The following is a 9,371-nucleotide window of genomic DNA, read 5'->3' on the forward strand; positions in this document are numbered from 1 at the left end:
TAACTAAAATATTTTTTTTATAAATAATGAATTTTCTTTTTTTCCCCTCTCATGATTTGCTTTAAATTTTTGCATACAAGTTTCACTTATTTTCTTATACTAAATAATGACCTCGATTTTAGGGACTATAAAATGTTACTACCACCATAGTTCCAACTACATATATTTTAGATATAATTTTTTCTTACTTGTGTGTGCCAATATTAAAAATGAAAAGGCTAAAAGAGATATAAAACTTTTCTTGAACTTATAATGCACTTAAAGGATATTTGGCATAGGATCTATAAATGATCCCTCAAATAAAGGCCAAGTTCTAACCATTGGAAGTAAAGTCATTTATATCACATGGAAAATGGCCAAGTGGCCCATGACTCAAGGGCTTACTCCTGTTTTTCAATAATAAGTATTTCTCAAGAGATCATATAATAAAATTAAATACTCACATGTGGAAGGGATCTTTAATTTGCAACTCCCAATGTTAATAATATATGAGGAAAAAACACTGAAATAATTTATAAATTGTATATAACGTTATTGTATCATTTATATTTAATTATTAATGATTATTTAAAAAAGTTATTTAAATGAATGAAATAATATAATAATTATGTATAAATATTTACATGTGAATTAAAAACTAAGATAATGGTCAACTTCATAAATTGAACATGCATACATTTCCCAGTAAAAATGGGTCTTTTGTCTTTAGCTTGGTTTACTTTATTTTCAGTCTTTCATGCTCTTAAATTAATTGCGGGTATGTAGTAAATATAATATATTAGCATCTTTTACTTATATATCTGCATTAAAACTGCAATAATTAAAAAATAAATGTCACACAAAAAACAAGTTAGAATCATTTCCATGAATATGCAAAAAAATAAAAAAAAGGGTGTACTTCATGAGAAAAAGTTCAAGGACTAAAAATACATTAAGGAAAAAAGATGTCATGAAGTAAAATATGTTTAAGCTTTTAATGGTAAAGAGTTTTATTCATTTTAATATGGTTTCAAATTCATCTCGAGCAAATAAATAAAAGTATAATGTTTTGTACACTTATGCTAACATTTATATTAACACCTCTTCATAGAAAGAAAAGTGAAATAATAAAATCGAATATTTTGATTCTCTCCTTTTTATCTAGCGTAAATGGTGAGTGTTAATTTTCATTGCAGATAATAAAAAAAATTGATTATAATATCTGCCTCAATAATAAGATGTATACATAATTATAATCACACGATTATTGTAGACATGTAATGTCAAGATAAACAGTATGATAGACATTCTTTGTGTGGAGTTTTATAATGCTAAAATTAATGTACGTGTGTAAGTAGTGATGGTCCATAGTCTGTATAAAATGATACAGCTAAGCCTATTAAGTAGGCACTATGTATGGTGCCTTGGTGGTGGGGGTGCAATTGAACCCGAATCAGGATCAGTTGTCTCACTTTTTGTATCTCATTATATTTCAGTTTAATGGAAATTTGACAAATACTTAAAAAAATTAAAATAACATTTTTATATGATTTGGTTGAATATTATTGGCTTGGGGCATTTTGACAATAAAATTTTGGGACATAGGATCCTGATTGAATTGAACCCCACCCTATGGGATATAAACTCAGCTTGTCTTCTTCCTATTGGTTACATTCTTAATATTAAAATGCAGCTGACTAATTCTAAAGTACCAATTAGGATTAAGCAAAAAAGCCCTTAGCTATAATCTATATCTTGATCTAGCTAGAAATATGCAAAAAAATAAATCCATATAAAAAGGCAAATAACCTATGGAGCCCAACATAATATAAGTAACATACTTAAATATAATATTAAGGATTTGATTGTTGTCATGTATATTATAATTGACCCTATCTCAAAAACAAGTTTAAGGAATTAGTCATGCACAAATTTTATCAAGATTATATTTGATTATGCCAATTGTTTATATGATATCATATGGGATCTAAACACACCCCAACACTTTAAGCTTATGCCATGTTATTTGGAACCAGAAATTTACATAAAATTTTCTAAAGTAGCCCATGATTTAACTTTGATATCATATTAGAACTATTGAATATAATTCCATATTAAAAGCTCATATGATGTGAGAACTTAGTGATGTGTATGGAAAACATTTTATTGGTATAGGTAAAAACCACTTACACAATTTTACTTAATTATGTCTAAAAAAAGCTATTCTTTAGCTATAGATTGCATGACATTTTTAATCTTCAACTTCATTAAGCCCTTTATTTATCAAATTCTAGATTTAGCTAGAGTGAAATCTTGGTTTTAGATCAAGGATCAGCAACAAACAAATTCAATTATCTATTCTAACTAGATTGCTAATTTACTAGTATGTTTCAATATCGTCTTGTAATTATTTTTGTTATTCATTTTTCCTTTTAATTTTCTTGTAACTATTACTTTTTTCTAATAATTTTTTTTGCCGATCAAACAAAAAAATAGAAAAATAAGTAAGTTATTTGGCTTACTTATAATGTGAACCATTTAATTATTGTCATGTATATGAAAACCTTAATAAAAACATAACATATTTCAAACCAAATTGAAATGTGTTAATCACATCTTAAAAAATCAAATTAGGTTCCTCTCATCCTCTAATATTGTAATGTGAAGAGAGGGAAAGAAGATTTTATAATTTCATAAATTATTCAATTTAAAAATTAATAAAAATTGGAATAATTGAAAAATTGTTTTCTCCACTTCTTATTATCTAGATAGGAGATGATCTGAACCGTTCAATACCACATGCAGGTGGCATGTATGATTATAGCCGTCCATAATCAGAATTTTGAAAGGCTAAGATGGCTAAGGTGGTTGACTAATAGTTGTTGTCCCACAAGTTATACCATCACATGTACCATTAGCTTATGATTGATTGAAAAAATGTTTTTAAGTTAACTATTTTTTTGACCAATCACAACTAATAACATATGCAGTGATATAATATATGTGACAACATATGTGTACCCGATGTCTCACGCGTTATGGCCTTTGGCAAGTGTCCCGCGTGCCCATGAACACCGTTGTCACAGGCAGTCCCAAATAATTTATTTTACTCCATTTGGGTCTTCAACATTTCATTACTTTATTTCTGAGGTACCACTCATCAGCGACTCTGAAGGGTTCCCATTTTAAGTGCCCTATTCATTTAAATGTATGATTAATATAGTTTGTATTGGACCCGAAGATCATAAGTTCAAATCCTAAAAACAATCTATTCGTTTACGAGAATAAGATTATGTTCTTTGTAAATCCGGTTAGATGGAAGACTCGTACACTATATAGTTTATTTTTTAATGATTAAATTAGATGAATGGTTCACATGGTAGGATAGTGATAGTGATATATTGTTAGTGGGATAACAAATTCCTTTTTATTTTATTAGGGAAAGAATCTGAGTTCAATTTTGTTCCTTTGTTTGCGGGGTGTGTGATTGGCCTGTCATGCAAGAACGTGAGGCAAGTGTTTTATGAAACACAATCCATAATAATGATCCAATACAAGATATATAAATACATTACTTTATGCTAGCTACCTCTCTGGTTTTGTGGGATGCACCACTATATAAATATATATATATTATTGCTCCCTGGTTTTAAGTATCCTATAAAATTGGTTCTTTAATTTGCAACAGTTGGCCACCTTCAACAAATATTTTGAGTCACTTGAAATTAATGCTTAATAATATATCTAAGTGAATGGGTAAGGTGTATGGTTTAATAATTATTTCATATACCAGATACTAGCTTAGTTATAATAGAATTATTTAAACTAGTAATAGTTGTTATATATGAACTGTCATAGCCCTTTAACAAAAAAATCATTTGTAGCAAAATAAACATATTTTTCATCCAAGTTCACTACTGGAGATGAATCATTCTAGTTCTTATTTTGCAACGGTAAGTTAAATAAGTATTGTTCTTAAAGTTGAAAAAATTGTTACAAAGAGAGAAATATAAATGTGATGTAGGTTTGTTAGGTCCATTTAAGAACAAAAATAGAGTAATATAATTTTGGCTTGAGTTGCTTAAGTTGTTGAAAAATATAAAAAAATATAAAATAATGAGTGATGTTCATTTAAGAACGAAAAAAAATGTTGCACAATTGTTGATGCTCTAAGTAGAACATGAATTTTCTGTTCCAAAAATCCATGTGACAATATCTTAAATCAATCAAATCACACTAAATAATATATTTTATTTTATTTTTTATATTTAAATAGTTAACGACTTTTAATTGGATTGAAACACGAAAAAAAAAATGAGCGATCTCCGTTAGTGTAAGTATCATGTCCAAATTTAACAATTACTTTTTATTGTTCTCCACTTGAAAAATAAAAAAACTAGAATATTAACAATATGAAAAATAATTAATCTATCTTGTTTGTTCTCGTAATATGAAAGAAATAGTTTAATTAAACTCAACTATACGTCAAGTACAAGAGCATTTGAGATTGATTCATGGGTTATACATAGCATCAAGCAATAAGGACATTTATCTTATTATTATTATTATTATTTTAATATTTTCTAAAAGTGGTAGAAACAACAATGAAGGAGAAGAGGTGGTGAGAAATGTTGCCAAACTCAGATTCGAACCTGCATGTTCTTTTGTAAAGATCACTAATCATACCATATTCCATTCACTCACATGCCTGCAATATGCCCAATATTGTCCATTTGAAAAATTCCAATTCTGTGATTATGATGTATCATAGATATTGTCATTAATTTTAATTACAATCATAAAAACTATGACATGGGTGGAATTTTTCTTAATGAAGAAGTGATATATAAGTTATCTTCATAGTTAATCTTTTAGAGATATATCTAATTAAATTCAGGTGTGCATAGTTATGCAATGGTTATGATTGTGATGGGAATTTTTTTTGGCAATTTCTAAATCATAGACTTGGCACAATAAATTCGTATTTATGTTATTGCACCACACACTAGACGTGTTATAGAATCAAAAATAAAAAAAGACTAGTGTTCAATAATCAATTGAATTTTTTTTGAAGGTGAAATCGACTTTGAGCATTAGAATAGTGTCATGGTCACGGATGCTTTAAATGTAGAATTTATAGTACAACTATATTTGAAATTGATAATAAAATATTTACTCTAAATTATCTGATCTTCAACTAGTAAAATCATGACATGTATCATATTTTTTTAGTTTTTAGAAATATTTTATAGAAAATGGTTAAATATAATACATGTCATGATTTCATTGAGATTGGAGAGATAACTTATCTCCTAATACGAAGAGATACTTTATTGTAGTTCAAATTTTAATGGGGTGTCTTCTCAATTCTCATGATCATTTCTGTGTGGACTCGATCAAAGAGAATGGGGTGATGAATAGTGGTGATGTAGTTGGCGTAATAGTAGTTCTTTTGGAGCATATGATATAAAATCAAAACTTATAGGGACAAAGGCCCTTGAGAAGAGAGATAGGGAGTGATAATTGTCTTACCATATAATACTTTATTCTCAATATGTCTCATCAAGTCATCAAACATAAATAATAAATATTTTGACAATTAAATTGAGATATTTTAATTTTTCTTTTGATTTTCATGAGTTTTTTGGAAAATACATGTAAAAAGAAAAGATAAAAGGTAAGAAATGGATAAACATAAGAGGTAGGTGAATTATTCTAAGATCATTGGCCTATTGAAAACTTGAATTATTCAAATTGAAAACAAAAAAATTAAGGCACCCCTTTGTCCCTACATGCCCTCATTGTGTGGAAGAAAACGTTTCTAAACTTCTTTCTCTAAAGTAAAAAATTATTAAAGCCTTCAAAAGTGTCTTATCATGCTTGTATCATTTTTATCAACACAAACATGATTCTTTGAGCATAATCTTTGAACGGGTTTTCAAGACTACATGCTTAACCTAGACTTAACTTTTGGAACAAAACAAAAGGTATAATATATGTTGATATGACCCTTTACAAGAAGATACTAATTAACCTTAATTTATGTTAATACTATAACTTAGATTAGGCTTTTTGTCATTTTGTAATCATTGTCCTTTATCATTCCGACAAATTTAGTTCCTAGTTATTAATTTCATCCTACAACCTTATCAAAATCACTTTTTAAGGTTTGATCATCCACCAAAAGCCGTCTTAAGCATTCTTTAGGTTTTAATGATCATTCATGCTTTTGAAGTTGTGACCTCAAAAAATGATAAAAAGTGAGCTTGATCCCATTAAAATCTGTTTCTTGAATAGTTTATGTGCAAAGCAAGAAAAGCTATTTCAACCAAGAGGAAATCTCAATCAGTATATATAGCATGTGGCATGTGAAGTCAGCTCATTTTGACTTTGAATGGAGTAAGTGGACCATATTCTCAAGTGCCTACGTATTATTGATGAAATCACATGTTCTCGTTCATGTTTCACTTTGTGTATCAAACCAATTAAAAAGAAAAATTATAAAAAAAGAAATTAATATATATTTTTATCGGCAATTGTTAGTTGTTAATATGTTAGAATTTTTATTGTGGGTGAGATTTCATCTTTAACCTCACCATCAAACCACCTTATAACTCTTTTTTAGTTAATGATGGGATTCGAACCCACAACCCCTTACACTTCATTCTTTACCTTCTCTCTCTTCACCATAGAAATTAATATGTTAATGTAATTTTGTGAAGTTTGAATCACTAGAGACATTGAAACAGAAAATTGTAGGATAAAGTATTATGATACACATCTTTATTACATTGATGAAAGGAATTTCTTGATTAAATTACGGCTTAATATTTGTACATTGTTATAAAGCTTTTTATACTATTGATATATTATTTATTACTTATGTGTATTATTTTTTTATTTAGGTAACAATAATAATTAACATATAAAATAATAATAGGTTGAAAATGTATAAAATTGTTAGATTTCAATTCATATACTATCTCTCTCAAGAATTTATCGTTTGATCATGAATATTTTCCCCCTAATTTTATCCACTTTTAATCACTAAATAGTGTTATAGTATAATGCTTTGCTTGATGACTACTCGTTCATTGCTTTGCTAATTTAATGATTATCATCTATCAATGTCATCAGCATGACCATATAATTTATATTCACACATTTGTGAGGTTGAAATAAGTATTATCGGTGTGATTTTTAATTATGAAATTATGAAACCTTTGAAAGTTTTAATCAATTACTGTTTCATTCTTCAATCAATCAAATCCTGTGCTAGTGTTTTAGCATAAAGATTTTAATAATGATATTTTAGTGTAAGATCCATTAGAGTAGATAGATATAAGTTGCTTACTTTTATAACTGTGTAATAGCCATGAGTAATTTGATTGAAACAGTAGTGTTTTTATCTTGAATTAGAGACACATATTTTTAGAGAATTAGTCAATACATGCTCAATTTCTTTACAAATTTTTTAACAAAAAAATCTTCATCACAAATTCAAACAATCACTTTTAATCATCAAAAACAAAAATTTATGAATCCTTTAAGTTACTATAAAGATGTGTACAGATTTAAAAAAAAAATTGTTGCCATGTCATACTTATTTTTTAAGTGAAATTTTAGGAACGGCATGAAATCTCAAGGTATTGAAGAAACATGATAAATGATCAGCTACATAAACATTAAATTGATTTTCTTCTCTAGCAACATAGTTAATGTGATAGCATTGTCCTTTGTAGCGATCAAGACTGGTAATCTCATTGGTCACATAGTTGTCGAGGTACTAATAGAAGATTTGGCAGCTACCATGACACCTACTTCGGCAGCTACCATGACACCTATTGCTAAGATATCAATATCTTTGGTTTTATAGTCATGAGTATAATAAGTCAATTTATAATCTTTAACCCAGGCTTTAAACCCAACACTTGCTTTAGTCTCTCACAACAAGAACATATAGAAAGGTGAAGGCATTCTTTGTTTATGGGAGGAAAGGGAAGTGAGATTGAAGGCATTCTTTACCCATATATGGGTATCTCCTTGCTAGTTTTTTACGGGTTTTAACGAATTCTTGTATATACAACAAGTATTTACGAGCATCTATTATCTACTTTAAAAATTAAAAACAAATGTAGGAATGTTATTTTTGGTCTTTTTGTATGTTGGATACCTTTTAATTGGATAAAAAAGACAATGAAAAAAATTGTCAACTCGATTCTCTGACATTATGAATTGGTTTTGGGATGGTTTAGTTCGACACGTCGAAAATGGAACAATACTAATTTTTGGCATGATAAATAGGTGGGTCCTGGAAGTCTCATGGATCGGTTCGCCAACTATACAACTTCAAATACTAATGAAGATGCATGTATTAGCAATTTTGGCCGTTGGGATGATGGGAATTGGATATGGAACTTATCTCATGTCGTTTCCCTTTTTCTTGGGAATAGAATCACAATGACATGCTCTTCATTTATATTAGGAAGTGTGTCATCCAAGATAACACTAAGGACTCTTGGGAGTGGTCTCACGATAAGTCCTAACAATATTGTATTAAGTATGTTTATTCACTTCTCAATAGGAATACCACCCTTTTGGCTAAGGACTCCCGTCTCTTTCATACTCTTTGGGATTCTAAATCTTCTTTGAAGGTTATCGCATTTGCTTGGCGTTTGTTCCAAGACAGAGTGCCAACAACGGATGCTCTATTTAGGAGAGGGATTAATTTTTAATAGGATGGTGGTCCCTTATGCAAACTTTGTGATGAACATCAGGAATCTTCACAACATTTGTTTTCTTCTTGCAGGTTTACCTATGTGGTTTGGCAGCCGATTTATAAATTGCTTGGATTTATCATTGTTCTCCCTCAAAACTTGATCAATCATTCTCCATCCACATGGACTTACCAACTTTACCAACCCAAAATGTAGGAAGCACTAGAACACTATATGGTTGACAACTGTTTGGTTCGTTTGGATAGCCAGAAATAACATCATCATAAACTCGTAGCAAATTTCCATCACATACACCATTGACTATATAAAGGTGAAGACATGACTTTGGATAAACGGCAAATCATAAAAGCCAAACATAATCTATGACGACTGACTGATAAACCCCTTAGATTGTCTTTCACTTTTCTCTCAATGTTTATCTCAGCTTGATGTATTTTCCTCTTTGTTTCCTTTATATCTTTTATTCATATGTAACATTTTAATAATTTTGATACCTCATTAATAAAATTTCTCTTTACTAATAAAAAAAATAACATCATCTTACAGTATTGTTAACAGGTGTTACCAAATTAAACTATACAAATTTAAAAAATTCAAATTTAACAAGATAATAAAGTAAATTAGGGTACGTAAAGCATGAGTACCACCCCATAC

This window comes from Lupinus angustifolius, chromosome LG16, assembly GCF_001865875.1.
Source record: "Lupinus angustifolius cultivar Tanjil chromosome LG16, LupAngTanjil_v1.0, whole genome shotgun sequence".
NCBI classification, from domain to species: domain Eukaryota; kingdom Viridiplantae; phylum Streptophyta; class Magnoliopsida; order Fabales; family Fabaceae; genus Lupinus; species Lupinus angustifolius.